This window comes from Bos javanicus, chromosome 6, assembly GCF_032452875.1.
Source record: "Bos javanicus breed banteng chromosome 6, ARS-OSU_banteng_1.0, whole genome shotgun sequence".
Lineage (NCBI taxonomy): Eukaryota > Metazoa > Chordata > Mammalia > Artiodactyla > Bovidae > Bos > Bos javanicus.
This window is the reverse complement of record NC_083873.1, coordinates 73,752,857-73,769,732: the sequence shown is the minus strand read 5'-3', so window position 1 is coordinate 73,769,732 and position 16,876 is coordinate 73,752,857.

The following is a 16,876-nucleotide window of genomic DNA, read 5'->3' as shown; positions in this document are numbered from 1 at the left end:
CTTTCTTCAATTTAAGTCTGAATTTGGCAATAAGGAGTTCATGAGCTGAGCCACAGTCAACTCCCAGTCTTGTTTTTACTGACTGTAGAGATCGTCTCCATTTGGCTGCAAAGAATATAATCAGTCTGATTTTGGTATTGACCATCTGGTGATGTTCATGTGTAGAGTCTTCTCTTGTGTTGTTGAAAGAGTGGGGTTGCTATGACCAGTGTGTTCTCTTTGCAAAACTCTATTAGCCTTTGCCCTGCTTTATTCTATACTCCATGGCCAAATATGCCTGTTACTCCAGGTATTTCTGACTTCCTACTTTTGCATTCCAGTCCCCTAAAATGAAAATCTTTTGGGGGTGTTATTTCTATTAAGTTTTGTAGGTCTTCATAGAATCATTCAACTTCAGCTTCTTCAGCATTACTGGTCAGGGCATAGACTTGGATTAATGTGATATTGAATGGTTTGCCCTGGAGACGAGGAGAGATCATTCTGTCTTTTTTGAGATTGCATCCAAGTACTGAATTTCAGACTCTTTTGTTGACTATGATGGCTACTCCATTTCTTCTAAGGGATTCTTACCCACAGTAGTAGATATAATGATCATCTGAGTTAGATTCACTCATTCCCGTCCATTTTAGTTCACTGATTCCTAAAATGTTGATATTCACTCTTGTCATCTCCTGTTACTAGATATCTCTGTAATTTTTATTTTCTCTGACAAGTTGATATGAAGATGAAGCATAAAAGCCAAAGGAAATCCTGATCTCAGAGGCCTAGGCTTGCAGAGACTTGAAGCAGGATTTTGATTCTCAGCCAGAGAGACGTCAGGCTGTGTCAGAAAGAATGCTGAATCTTAGCTACTAAACCACCAGGGACCAGTGGCCAGTGACAAAGCCCTGGCCCATTAGCTGTGTAGAAGTTGATTTCTGCAGAGAAACAGGAAGTATTAAAACAGTTTATTAGGAGGAAAAAGAGTACATGTGGATAGATACAGGCACAGGCTCAGAGAGAGTCACACCCTTGTAGTAGTCTGAATCAATTTCGTCCTGGTTTCACTGGCCAATTGTCTTGCTTTGCCTGGTTCTGAGTCCATATTTGGTTTATCTCAGGGTTCTCCCCTGTGTGTGTGCACATCTCTTAGCCAAGATGGTTTCTGTGAAGATGTCTCTGGATAGGTTGACATCACTCCCTTTTAGATCTCTAAAGAGCTTTTCTGCACATGCACAGTTGAGGTCTCCTTGACCTCAAGAATGATATACATGTGCTCTCTTATCTGGGCAGGGTTTGGCTCCTCCTCCTCCTCATCTTGGGTATCTGTCTGCAGGGAACAAACTCCAGCTGCTCAGCATGTGGCACATCTATCTCCTGCCTCAGTCCCAGTAGGAACCTACAAAAAACCTGAAATTTCTAGGGCTTATGATTCAAGTATCCAAGTCTATAGGTAAATGAGAATTCTTAGTACTAATAATTCCAAGTTAATAGTCAAAAAAACAGACTGTTTTCTCCAGTTTCTCCTGGTCCTATTTTCCCCATTCTCCATCACAGAATATGAGGTTCCTGGATATGGAGAGGGAACTGTAAATGGCAGAGGCTGCTGCCACACTGCAGTAAGATTAAACCTTTATACTGGTCTCCATTATAATCTTGTCCAGAGTGACCATTTTGGAACTTGGCCAGAGAAGTCCAAATTGGCTTATAAAAATTCCAGATGAGCATATGATTTTGTAAAGTTATTCTAGGACACCAAAGGGCAGTGGCTACAATGAAAGGTGGTTCTAGCCCTGTAATAAAATCTACTGACTATAAGACTTAAATTTCTAATTAATTAGCTAACATATAATAGGGATATCGATATCTGTATTTTTTTTTTTTTGCCTTCAGTTACCATTTACTAATTTTTAGCCATATGTTTTATGTGATGGGCTGTTACAAACTTCTGTTTTAACACTATCTCTTCATATATGCTGTTACTGATATTTTCAGGCTGCCCTTGTGCTTAGTCTATCCAACTAAGTTCTAAAATTGTTAATATTATTATGGCTTATATTGTTATTTTATCTCTTTATCCTTCATGTCTTAGTAATGATAGGTTCCCTGTAATATGGCTGTGAGGTATACAGGTGCTAGAAGCATGTTTATACACAAAACTTTCTATAAGGAAACATGAAATCATTCTCAAGTATTCTTTCTTGCTTTCCATTAAAAAAATTTTACAGTTGGGAATAGTACCAAGAAAGCCTCCAAATTTAGGATTATCACTCACAGCTTTACTGTATTATAAATTTATGTGAGTTACAACAGGAGTAAATATGTACCTAAAAATATAAAAACTTATATTCCCATTCCTAGGAAAAAAGTGATGTGTGGGGATGATTGAAATGAGCACCTATAAATACTGATACTATTAATAATAATTATAATTAAAATGTTTATGAAGGCACCTCTTTTGGGTTCCTGATCACTAAATTCCAGTGTGGGGGACTGGAAGTATTCTTATGTCAGAAAACAATCCTCAGAAGTGACATCCCCCCACCTTTCAGATGCCAGTCACAAACCCAGGTTGTTACTTGTACTTCTGACCAACTGGTTACCAAGCAAAGGTTCCTACAAGGTTCTTTGCAGGTTCTTTTACTAAAGCAGTTCACAGAACTCAGAAAAACATTTTATCTACTGGATAACTGTATTATATTTATTATAAAAGGACATGATAAAAGATACAAGTGAACATCCTGATGAAAGGACAATTGATCCAGCCTCCAGCTCCTCCCTTCTTCTAGGAAGCTGAGGTAGATGTGGAAAAGGTGGTAGGTTAGGAAGGGACTCAAAGTTCACACCCCCTAATCACAGGGTTGGTTCCTCTGACAAAAAGCCCTATATTCTTAACATAAGGGCTTTCACTAAATGACTTCATTAACATAACAAAACTGCATTCATTACTTAGGAAATTGGCCCTAGTGGTAAAAAACCTGCCTGCCAAATCAGGAGATGAAAGAGACTCAGGTTCCATCCCTGGATCATGAAGATCCCCTGGAGGAGGAAATGGCAACCCACTCCAGTATTCTTGCCTGGACAATGCCATGGACAGAGTAGCCTGTCAGGCTATGGTCCATAGGATTACACAGAATCGAACACAACTGAAGTAACTTAGCACACATGCAGTCATGTGTCAGGAATGGCTAGAAGACCAAATATGCATCTCTTATGATGAATCACAATATCATATCACAGCATCTGGAAAACAACATCTGATTTGACATCTCTCACAGGCACAGTGGTAAAGAATCACCCTATCTACTTACAGGAGATTCAAGATACATGGGTAGGACTCCAGGGTCAGGAAGATCCCTGGAAGAGGAAATAGCAACCCACTCCAGCATTCCTGCCTGGAAAATTCCAGTGACAGAGGAGACTGACAGGCTACAGTCCATGGGGTCTCAAAGAGTCAGACAGGACTGAGCACACATACACACAAACACACGCATTCTGTGAAATGTATTCTATAGTACTAGGCCCAAGAGAACTAAATAAAGTATTAGTTGCTCAGTCATGTCCAACTCTTTGCGACCCTAGGGACTGTAGCCTGACAGACTTCCCTGTCCATGGAATTCTCCAAGCAAGAATACTGGCATGGTTAGCCATTCCCTTCTCCAGGGGATCTTCCTTACCCAGGGGTTGAACCCAGGTCTCCTGAATTGCAGGTAGATTCTTTACTACATGATCTGCAAGGGAAGTAAATAATAGAAATTATAGTCTTTGAGTTGTGCTATTCAATGGGAAAATAGAAAAGGGGAATATGTTAATGTTCACATGTGTATTAAGAACTAATATGCATTAATGTTTTGAGAGTCTTTAAAAACATTCTAACACTCTATCACCACATTTGGTTTCAAAGAAGCTTATAAAGGATATAGAATAGACAATTTTATTGCTTCTGACAAGGATTTAAAGCTTTAGAGAAAGTCAAAAGACTTGTCCACAGTCAAAAGACTTGTCCAAAGTCACATGACTTAGAAATCCTAATTTTCTCTATTTTTCCTATGCTTTATACTTTTTAAGATATGTTTGATTGTAGTTTTTATTTAAAAATTGAAGAGAATAAAAGAGGTTGATGAGTCTCTATAGGAAATATTCTCTTGAAGATCTTTAATCATGCACTTACTTGTTTATTGGAAGGACTGATGCTGAAGCTGAAGCTCCAATACTTTGGCCACCTGATGCAAAGAGCTGACTCATTAGAAAAGGCATTGATGCTGGGAAAGATTGAAGGCATGAGGAGAAGGGAAAGACAGAAGGTGAAATAGTTGGATGACATCACCAACTCAATGGACATGAGTCTGAGCAAGCTCTGGGAGATGAAGGACAGGGAAGCCTGGAGTGCTCTAGTCCATACGGTTGCAAAGAGTCAGACACGACCAAGAAACTGAACAACTTATACTCATGTTACTTGATCCTCAACAATTCAACTCTGTTCACCATTACTTCCTCCCAGTATTACTGTGCCTGCTGCCATGAAACTTTCTGGTGATTTCCTCTTACCTAATTGATCAGACCATCATGTTGTCCTTTTTATCTTCAGTCAGTTTCTGCAGGTTCATATCTTGTCAAGTCTCAATCTTCTCCTCTTCTTGGGTAGTTGCACCTCTTAATATATAATACCATCTGCTAACAACTCTGAAATCTGTATTTCTTGACCAGATTTCTTCCCAGATCTTCCACACTTAGTGTATTATATATACTGTTTTAGTGTGAGACAGACTTAATGTGCTTCTCACTTTTCCATTTGCTGCTAAAGAATGCAAAGAAATTTATTAATTTCTCTCTATCTTGGTAAATTCCCTTGTAAAGTGGGGAATATAATAAAACCACCTCAGAAGTTCAATTACATAAACTTATCAGAGCCCAGATACCTCCACTGGCATATCTTATAGATATAGATATCTCAGATTTAATCTAACCAAAATGATTCGATGTTGCTTTGTAAAGCATATCCCACTTAGTCTTCTTAAATTAGAAATTGACAAGTCTTCCTGTTTCTATGTATATCTGAGAATCACACTTAATTTTGTTCTTTCCTTTTCCTCATCCCAGATTCAATCTATTAAAAACACCTATCAGTTCTACATTCAAAATAAATTGCCAGCCTATATAGTTTTCTCCACATCATTGCCACAACCTGAGACCAGCCATCATTATCTCTTTCCTGAACTAGTGTTAATAGCCATGTCTACTTCCCTGGTGTTTTACTTTTGTGTTGCTCTCCTTCCATCCTTTATCCTCTAAACAGCAAACACTTATTAAGAAATAATATCATGCCAATTCCCTGCTTAAAACTTTGCAGTCGTTTTTTAGTTGCTAAGAATAATATTAAAACCTCTTATAATTGCCTCAGAGAACCTCCTAACTACCTCTTACTCATCTGTCCATCCTGATCTCAAGCCATTCCCTCCTTCCCTCATTGTGTCCCAGTCACAAAGGTCTTCCAACAGTTCCTAGAATTCAGCAAGCTCTTTGTGTAGTTTCGTCACACTTTCTTTCCCTCTTCCTCTAATGTGGTTTCCCGGGCTTTACACAAAGCAGCTCCCTTCTCATCACTTAAGTCTTAGTAATTATCTCAGAAAGATAGTCTTTGACAATTCTAGTCACCCTTCCACAGTGTTTTAAAATACAACACCACATGCTATTTTTTTTTTCTTTTAGAGTATAACTATATGTAATTATTTTATTTATTTCCTTATTTTATTTAAAAATGTATCAAAAATTTTAAATGCCTTCTGTGTTTCTTGTTTTATTCCAGGTCCTAAGGATACAGTTATGCATGCCCTCATGGGTCTTACTTTATAGTAAGAGATTAAAATAAACAAGTAAATACTCTAAAGGAAAGTATAGCAAAGTAAGAGAATATATAGTTGGGAAAGTGCCTGACTGGTTGGTTATATAGGATGGAATATTTTGAAGAAACAATGATTAAGCTTAGACACAAATGGTATAAAGGACAGTTTTAGAAGGCATAAAGAGTGAGTATTCCATGTAATGGATTTAAAGTCCTATATATGTAAGACACCTATTAAAATCAGATGGAAATATCAACAGGTAGTTAGATACACTGCATGAAGCTAGTGACCAGGGGAAGTTTGGGGGTAAGTATGTGACTCTGAGAATCATCAGCTTCTATAAAAGCTCTAGGACTGAGTGAAGTCACTCAGGAGATGTGTTTGAACATGAGGGATAAGAGCTTCAGAGGACATTAACATGTATACAGGGTGAGTCAAAAAAGAGAGCCAGTCAAGAGTACTGGGCAGGTAAAAAATAAGAAAACCTGGGGAGTCTAATGTTCCAGAAGTAATGGCAAAATGTCAAGTGCCTCTGAGCAGTTAAGGAATCTGAAGACTTAGGAGAAACAGCTTGGCTTCTCAACATAGTGGTAGTTGGTGATCCAGACAAGACCAGCTTAAAGACTGATGATGGTTGGAGAAAGGGGGAACAGAAAAACAGGAACTATAGACAGAGAACATAAATTCTTGACAGAATTTTACCATAAAACTAGCAAATTACTGAAGAAATAGCTGGAGATCTATGTAGATGATTTTGAGAAGGACGATATTATAGCATGTTTATATGCTGAGGTAATTGAGCAAATAGGAAGAGAAAACCAAAACATGGGGAACCAGAATGGGGAAAGGATGAAAGGGTGAAAGGTTAAGGTAAATAGAGCAGGATACCTGTGTAGTTTGCAATTTCTACTCATAAATAGAATAAATTCAGGCAGCAGGATTTTCTTTCTTTTTTTTTTTTTTTCCTGGAACCATGCTAGCTACACAGAAGCACTATACAAATGCAGTAGGTAAAGAGTTGTGTTGACCTATGGTTGAGGCTCTGCCAAGCAAGCACTCCAGAGGAAGAAGAATGGAGATGTAAACAAAGGAGTGCCAATAATGGACCACGAAATGCAAGCTGGAGTAGAAGGAAGGGAAGACCAAAGGGGGCTGCTGCTGCTGCTGCTAAGTTCCTTCAGTCGTGTCTGACTCTATGCAACCCCACAGACGGCAGCCCACCAGGCTTCTCTGTCTCTGGGATTCTCCAGGCAAGATTACTGGAGCGGTTACCATTTCCTTCTCCAATGCATTCATGCATGCTAAGTCGCTTAACTTGTGTCTGACTCTGGGCGACCTCATGGACAGCAGCCCACCAGGCTCCTCTGTCCACAGGATTCTCCAGGCAAGAATACTGGAGTGGGTTGCCATTTCCTTCTCCCAAAAGGGGGCTAACGGATGGTAAAGATATGACAGAAAGAGTACACTTTCGGTGGGGTCCAACAATTATCACACTATTCTTAATCGTATGGATATTCAATGGACTCAAAAGAAATAGTGTCTACTGTTCTACATTCAATGGAGGCTCCATCAGGTCAGGAAGAATGTTTGGCTTCTTGTTTGCTGTATTTTAAGTACTTAGCACAGCTCCTGAAATGTAGTCATTGCTTAATAAATATTGGGGTAAATGAATGTTTATCACACATCAGCTGTGTTCCTTATGTGTAATTTTAAACATCATCGATATGACTGTGAATGAGGCTAACATGCAAGCAATTATCAGACAGAAGAATGGGTGTTAGGATAGAAAAACATGGAACTGTGGAAAAGCCAAAGAGGGTTACTTACTGAAGACTGGAGGGGCTCAGAGGCAGTAATCCCTAAGAGGAGCTGCAGAGAATGAGTGCTAGTTAGCCAAGTACAGAAGCAGCATGGTCCCTGAAGCTGAGTGAAACTTGTCCAAGATAAAATTCTAGTAAATTCAGGGAGGATTTGCAGGGAGAAACTCAGGTAAGTTCTTGTTTGTTTTATTTTTGTCTGTTTGTTCATTGAAGAAAGGTAAAGAACTACCAGTTAGGACTTTTTGTATTGATCAGTGACTTCCTTTGTGTTTTGATTTTTTTTTTCTTTTTTTAATGTCTCTGGCACTTAGGATTCTGACTAAACGGAACCCCACAGTTAGTTGTATAATTTCCTAGGATAGATACCAAGGGATTTTTATTCTAGTATTATCATTTGCTTTCCTTCCAAAGTGAATTATATCCTCTTGTCTTCCTTCTTACACTTATATAAGACTCTCCAGCCCCTGGTTCTGCTAAGCTTAATGCCAGGCATTTCACAAGGAAGATCTTTGTCTCAGAGTTACATATATGAATTTTTTTTATTATAGCTCTACAAAGGTAATAAACATTAACTGATACTTTTACAGCTAAGGTGTTAAGGAGATGGAGATGAACATATTTTTACTGAAGTTGAATGTTGGGAAAAAATTGCTATCTCAGGAATTTCTTATTGATGGGATCCTGCCAAACCTGTCAAACAACACTAGCCAAGACTATGCCATTTTAAACTATGTAGTATTTCCTAAAAACTTTGAAAAGAATCTAAAATCCATAATGCAAGCACTGACTTATTTATAAGTACACATTTGGGAAAATGCTACTGTAAAACTATCAAGTTATCTTGGCTCCATTTAACAAAATTAAATGAACAATTTTGCCAGTTCACACTATAACTCTAATTGTCATCTTAAAAAATTAGCCCCTAAAGCTATTTTAATTTGATAGATGGATATATAGAAAGATTTTTATGATACTATACTTTTTTTTCCTTTATGAAGCAGAAAGCATCAGTAGTTTCCAATACCATCACAACATTTCAAAAGAATAAGCAAGGGGCTTTGGGGATCTCGGGAAAACTAGAAGGGTAGAGTTTAAAGATAGATGCTTGCTCTGGCCATTGGACACTGTAATAGTTGGTATTAGGCACACAACTGCAATTACCACATAGTCATTGTCAAAGTCATGTGTAGGCAGATGGTAGCAATGTTTGGGAAAGGAGATAACACTGAATTTTTAACAAGTGACAAAAGGATTGGCATGGTGCAAACAGAACACCACTGTACTTGGCTGACAGCCAGGCACCCCATGTGTTGTCATGCTGCCATTTCACAGAAGGCTTACGTACTAAACAAGACACTGTGGATTCGCTCACTGTCTCAGTAGAAGACACAGACCCTCAGAAAGAAAAAAAAAAAAAAAGTCAGAAAATGGATAAATGATTGCTGTTTATATTCTAAATCTTGTTTGAATTTGGAGGTTTAATACAGTAGCCGAATGTGATATTCTGCCCATGGTAGGCAGCAGTTATTCTGGTCTGGAGCTATCTAGTGTCCTGATAGCATTCGGGTTACAAACAAGGGCTCCGAGGCCTGGTTCTAGTATACCAGCTCTCTTAAGTATTAGTTATGGATTTTGGTTACATATTTTATTCATCTGTGCCTCCATCTGAGCATCTATAAAGTATGATTACCAATAGTGAATAGTGAAGTCACTCAGTTGTGTCAGACTCTTTGTGACCCCATGGACAGTAGCCAACCAATCTCCTCCGTCCATGGGATTTTCCAGGCAAGAATACTGGAGTGGGTTGCCATTTCCTTCTCCAGGGGATCTTCCTGACCCAGGGATCGAACCCGGGTCTCCCACATTGTAGGCAGACGCTTTACCGTCTGAGCCACCAGGGAAGGCCAATAGAACCTACCAATTTTAGTACAGTCATATAGAAGAAGAGCAGAGATGATGATTCTTGTGCAAATGACTTACTGAATGCGCTAAAGAAAGGAAGGGAAATGGCATAAAGCTAGAGAAGAAGCGAAGCAAGTGTGTGGTCTCATTTGTGTTTGTTATCACTGCTGCAAATGATGCTCACCACTGTATCCTTCTCTCCAATTTTATTATCTCATGATTCTGGAGGATCAGAAATTTGGACAGAGTACAGTGAGGTGAGGTGGCTTAAATGACTAAAGGTAACGAGAACACAACTGGAGACATAAGCTTCGGGTCCTCATTTCTTTCCCATGTTGTATCCACTGAGATTGAAATGTTCAAGGTAGTATATTGACCCACATGCCTGACACTTGGGCTGGGAGGGCTGGAATACCTGTAGCAACTCAGCATCTGCTCTGTCTCCATTCAGATTCTCTCCACCCAGCTCGTGCTCCTCACATCACAGCTCTCACAGGATCATCAGACTTTTGATTTTAATGCAGTAGCTTACCTTCCCCAGAATAAACATTACAAAAGATAAATGGAGAACCTTTAAAGGTTCCTATAATCTAACCTCAGAGAACTGCAGTGTCTCATTTGCCCCATTCTGTTGGTAATATTCTATTCTATTGGTTATACATCTTATTGGGCTTTCCCAGATTCAGTATAGAAAAGGACCACATAAACAGATAAATACCAAGAGATATGGATTAATTGGGGAGCCATCATGGAGAGTAGCCACCACAGTTGGAGCTTACTTCAACTAGAACTTATGGAGGAAGCATGGAGTTGTTCCAGTGTCAGGCAAAAAAGTCTTTTATACCCTTGTTTGAGGACTGGGCCTAATCTCTCCAGTAAGGCAGTTCTGGTGAAAGGGGAGGGAAATTCTCCAGAGATGGGAACATCTCTGAGCACTCATAGCTACTGAATGCACAGACAGGTAAAGGTGAGCAGAATAGGCCATGGATATTATCAACTCTGCTATTTCAGAGGGTTAGCATGACAGTTAAATGAATTCACTTATCTTAAAATGCTTAGAACAATAGCAGAAGACACATGTACGCAGACACACACCTGGAAAAGTCTTCTTAGAAAAATGATGTTTGAGGATAGATTTCTGAGGAACTGAGCATCTGAAATCCATGGAAGGTGAGTTCACCCTCTTCAGTGTGAGCTGACTGAGTTCCTTTTGGGTATGTAAAAGCAGGACAGAAGACTGCCTGCAGCAGAAGATACCCTATCCAGAGAAAGGATGAAACTGTATCTGAGACTATGAAACAACTTGGGTTCTCAGTGCAAAAAAAATCTAAAAACTTTTGAGTGTAGCTAAAATTCTGGAAAACTTTGAACTGGCCAGGAGAATCTGTCTGATATTTATCATCATTTACCAAAGGGAGTTATACAATTATTAAAGAGGGTAAAGAGGTGAATTCAGTGTCTAATGATTCTTTAAAAAAAAAAAAAAATAGAATCCGTAACAGAGAGAGAGGGGAGTGTGTGTGTGTGTGTGTGTGTGTGTGTGTGTGTGTAGATTTATTGTTTTGGGGTCTGCATAAGCTAACATTTTCCCTATTAATTGATAAAAGGGAGAAATAATATAGCAAGTAAATAATAATAAGCAATTATAAACCAAGGAGCAATGTTCTGATAAAATTACATAAGGTCAATATAGTTATCATAAAATCAACTAGGCGTGTTACAATTTGATAGTAAGACAGAGCAGACCATAGAGTTTAGAACACAACTCTTAGAAGAATATACTTGAAACAACCTGTCTAACAGATGCTGAGCAACTTCATTCAAATAGAAGCATTTCAGCTATACTATCATATGGTATATATAATGTGCTCAATCGCTAAATCATTTCCAGCTGTTTGCAACTCTATGGACTATATATAGCCTTCCAGGCTCCTCTGTCCATGGGATTATCCTGCAAGAATACGGAAATAGGTTGCCATTTCCTCTTCCAGGGGATCTTCCCAACCCAGGGAAGATCTGTCTCCTCTGTCATGTCCCCTGCATTGCAGGCAAATTCTTTACCCACTGAGCCATCAGGAAAGCCCCATAGTATCACAGACAGTGATACTGTCAAATTTACTGTTACTTTGATTTTCTCTCTCGCTAGCATTGGTTGGTACTCAAATCAATAGACAAAAAAGCTCTTGGAGAGGGGAAAATGCTAATAAAACCATTCTGTGCTCACCCCACACCCCCAATTTAATAGCACAGTTAGAATGATCAGAATAAAACTGGGCCTCAATGTTTTAAAACAATAAAAATGCAAACTTTTAAGACACTAACATTTTGCTCAGTGTAATTCTCCATATAGACCTGTGTAATGGATTGTGGTGATAAACGGAGTGTGGCTTTGAATCTGAAAAATCTGTTTTTGCAAAACAAACCTTGCTTATGATAAACATTGTTAGAAGTAGTTTTGTCCTTCAGGTCTCAGTAGAATTCATGACAACATATCTAAACCTTTATCCAGTGACATTTATATACATACATGTAAATATATATATATATAAGTTAATCTAATTTTTGTGTGTGCATATATATATATATATACACAAATGTTTTGTATATATATATCTAAACCTTTATCCAGTGACATTTATATATGTACGTACATATATATATATGTATATAAAGTTAATCCAATTTTTGTAAAATATTCCTAAAATATTCATTGTCTTTAAATCAAACTAAAAGATATAAGATGTTATCAGACATTTATGTATACCAGGTAATTGTATTTACTGAGCATTCACTGTATAGAAAAAGGAAGCACATTCTGTGAATATGTGGAAAAGATAAATGAAAAACATTTCCCATCTGTCACAATGTTACTATTTGTTTAGTTATTTAAAACACATTTCTGATAAACTTGGAAGCAACTACAAAGTAATATATTACAACTAAAAAAAAATAGCACATAGTGTATTTAACATTGTATATAAAAATCTTTCAACAAGGAAATATTAGAGGGAGATAAGTTTAATTGATGGATGCTTCCTTTTAGAAGTAAGTTTGAGAATTGGTATAGAAGTTATGACCAACCTAAATAGCATATTCAAAAGCAGAGACATTACTTTGCCAACAAAGGTCTGTCTAGTCAAGGCTATGGTTTTTCCTGTGGTCATGTATGGATGTGAGAGTTGGACTGTGAAGAAGGCTGAGCACCGAAGAATTGATGCTCTTGAACTGTGGTGTTGGAGAAGACTCTTGAGAGTCCTTTGGACTGCAAGGAGATCCAACCAGTCCATTCTGAAGGAGATCAGCCCCGAGGTTTCTTTGGAAGGAATGATGCTAAAGCTGAAACTCCAGTACTTTGGCCACCTCATGCAAAGAGTTGACTCATTGGAAAAGACTCTGATGCTGGGAGGGTTTGGGGGCAGGAGGAGAAGGGGACGGCAGAGGATGAGATGGCTAGATGGCCTCACTGACTCGATGGACATGAGCTTGAGTGAACTCCGGGAGTTGGTGATGGACAGGGAGGCCTGGCGTGCTGCGATTCATGGAGTCGCAAAGAGTTGGACATGACTGAGCAACTGAACTGAACTGATTGAACTGATAGAAATGAATGAAATAGTCTGAAAAAAAGATAAGATGTGTACCTAGCTGCCTTAGTTGATAAAGCCACAAATATGAATAAGTTTATGCAAAGAGCCAACTAATGAGAAAAGACACTGATGCTGGGAAAGATTGAAAGCAGGAGGAGAGGGCACGACAGAGGACAAGATGGCTGTATGGCATCACTGACTCAATGGACATGAGCCTGAGCAAGCTCCAGGAGATGACGAAGAACAGGGAAGCTTGGTGTGCTGCAGTCCATGGAGTCTCAAAGAGTTGGACATGACTGAGCGACTGAACAACAACAACCAATGAATAAGTAAATAAGGTGTGGACAAGAATGTATGCTTCATTCATGTATCCTGTCTCACCAGAGGAAGAAGTGAAAAAGGCCCATTTCTACTACTGATTCAGAGATCAGTCATACTTTCTCCTCCTGGGGGAAGTTAACTAAGACAGTAGAAAAAGGTCAACAACAAAAAGGTCATGCTAGTGAAAGTCCCCTTTCATAGCAATAAACCATTTCCCTCCTTGAACACTCACAAAATGTCTAGAAGCAGAATATAAGTCTTCTTGAGTAAGTCTAGCTTTAATCCAAAATAGAAAAAGGCTCCTCTTCTCTCTACAGCCAGCCCACATTTAATTTGGACTCTAAGCAGGGGAGTATTGTCAAAGGCACTTTTTGTCTCCACCACAAACACAATCTGGAGTCTACGAAAACAAAACAAACAAAAAAAAAAGTTGGCCAGTAGAGGGCATCTCTTTGAGAAAATGGAAAGACTTCATGAGTCGTAATAGAGTTTAAAGTTTCCTTTTTACCTCATTTAAACACAAGATTTAATAAAATTCATTGAGTCTTACTATTCATTCTGCATTGGAAACTGAAAACAGTGGCTGATATTCACACTTGGAGGGGGAATGGCAGTTGATGGAACAGCAGCAGCTTGGAAAGCTTCATAACATGGAGGCAGGAAGTAACCTATAGAATATTAAAATACTCAAAAGAAGGAGAATCAGTACAGATGAGAAGTAACTACCATTTTTCCTTGTAAATTTCCAAAAGCTTATTAGAGAAAAAAAGGAATTGGAATATATAAACTCCTTAAAGCTTTCAGCATAAGGCTTTGACAAATACTACTTTGGTATTAAAGAGAAAGATGGCAGACTTTTGGATTGTGAAATTTCTGAGTTCTAGACATCTAAACAATTTCCAATTATAAAAATATTTTTTCTGAGAATATGCTTAAAAACCAATTGAAATTCATGATACATTTTTGCATAAAAATCATTTTAAACATTGTTTGATTTTAAAGTAGTCCACAAAGCATCTCTTATTTAATATGTATGATTCCTAGTGCCCATGATACCTCAATCACACTGTTAAACATCTTTGACATATGATCTCTTTAAATTTTCATAACAACTCTATGAAGTGGGTATTGTTATACTACTAATCTATTGATGGAGTCACTGGCTTAATTATCAGTTTTAACATAGTCATTCCTCCACATGTTCTTATCAATCAGTCCTCCGCATTGCTCATCAACAGCTAAGCTACTGAATGCTTATGGACAAGCATAGATATTAATGATGACATCTTGATACAATGTCACGCAGCTAACAAGTGGTTCTTCTGGGCTATGGACCCAAAGTAACCGGTGTAAAATTTGTATTCTTAGATATTACATTGTATGGTTTGCCTTGGAAATGAACAGAGATCATTCTGTAATTTTTTAGATTGCATCAGTACTGCATTTTGGACTCTTTTGTTGACTTTAATGACTACTCCATTTCTTCTAAGGGATTCTTGCCCTCAGAAGTAGATATAATGGTCATCTGAGTTAAACTCACTCACTACAGTCCATTTTAGTTTGCTGATTCCTAAAATGTTGATGCTCATTCTTGCCATCTCCTGCTGGACCACTTCTAATTTACCTTGATTCATGGACTAACATTCCAAGTTCCTATGAAATATTACTCTTTACAGCATTGGACCTTGCTTCTATCCCCAGTCACATCCACAACTGGATGTTGTTTTTACTTTGGCTCTATCTCTTCATTCTTTCTGGAGTTATTTCTCCACTGATCTCCAGTAGCATACTGGGCACCTACCAACCTAAGGAGTTCATCTTTCAGTGTCCTATCTTTTTCCTTTCCATACTGTTCATGGGGTTCTCAAGGCAAGAGTACTGAAGTGGTTTGCCATTCCCTTCTCCAGTGGACCACATTTTGATCCTGGAATGTGATGTCAAGTGGGCTTTAGGAAGCATCACTACGAACAAAGCTAGTGGAGGTGATGAAATTCCAGTTGAGCTATTTCAGATCCTGAAAGATGATGCTGTGAAAGTGCTGCACTCAATATGCCAGCAAATTTGGAAAACTCAGCAGTGGCCACAGGACTGGAAAAGGTCAGTTTTCATTCCAATCCAAAGAAAGGCAATGCCAAAGAATGTTCAAACTACCACATAATGGCACTCATCTCACACGCTAATAAAGTAATGCTCAAAATTCTCCAAGCCAGGCTTCAGCAACACATGAACCATGAACTTCCAGATGTTCAAGCTGGTTTTAGAGAAAAGGCAGAGGAACAGAGATCAAATTGCCAACATCCTTTGATCATCAAAAAAACAAAAGAGTTCCGAAAAAACATCTATTTTTGCTTTATTGACTATACCAAAACCTTTGACTCTGTGGATCATAATAAACTGTGGAAAATTTTGAAAGAGATGGGAATACCAGACAACCTGACCTGCCTCTTGAGAAACCTGTATGCAGGTCAGGAAGCAACAGTTAGAACTAGACATGGAACAACAGACTGGTTCCAAATAGGAAAAGGAGTACTTCAAGGCTGTATATTGTCACCCTGCTTAGTTAACTGATATGCAGAGTACATCATGAGAAACGTTGGGCTGAATGAAGCACAAGCTAGAATCAAGATTTCCGGGAGAAATCAATAACCTCAGATATGCAGATCACACCATCCTTAAGGCAGAAAGTGAAGAACTAGGGAGCCTCTTGATGAAAGTGAAAGAGGAGAGGTAAAAAATTGGCTTAAATCTCAACATTCAGAAAACTAAGATCATGGCATCTGGTCCCATCACTTAATGGCAAACAGATGGGGAAACAGTGAAAACGAGGCTGACTTTATTTTGGGGGGCTCCAAAATCACTGCAGATGGTGATGCAGCCCTGAAATTAAAAGATGCTTGCTCCTTGGCATTAAAGTTATGACCAACATAGACAGCATATTAAAAAACAGAGACATTACTTTGCCAACAAAGGTCCATCTAGTCAAGGCTATGGTTTTTCCAGTAGTCATGTATGGATGTGAGAGTTGGACTATAAAGAAATCTGAGCACCAAAAAATTGATGCTTTTGAACTGTGATGTTGAGAGTCCCTTGGATTACAGGGAGATACAGTTCATCCTAAAGAGAGCAGTCCTGAATGTTCATTGGAAGGACTGATGTTGAAGCTGAAACTCCAATACATTGGCCACCTGATGCGAAGAGCTGATTCATTTGAAAAGACTGTGATGCTGGGAAAGATTGAGGGCAGGAGGAGAAAGGGATGACAGAGGATGAGATGGTTGGATGGCATCACCGACTTGATGGACATGGGTTTGGGTGGACTCCGGGAGTTGGTGATGGACAGGGAGGCCTGGCGTGCTGTGGTCCTTGGGGTCACAAAGAGTTGGACATGACTGAGTGACTGAACTGAACTGAACTTGAACTACTACAT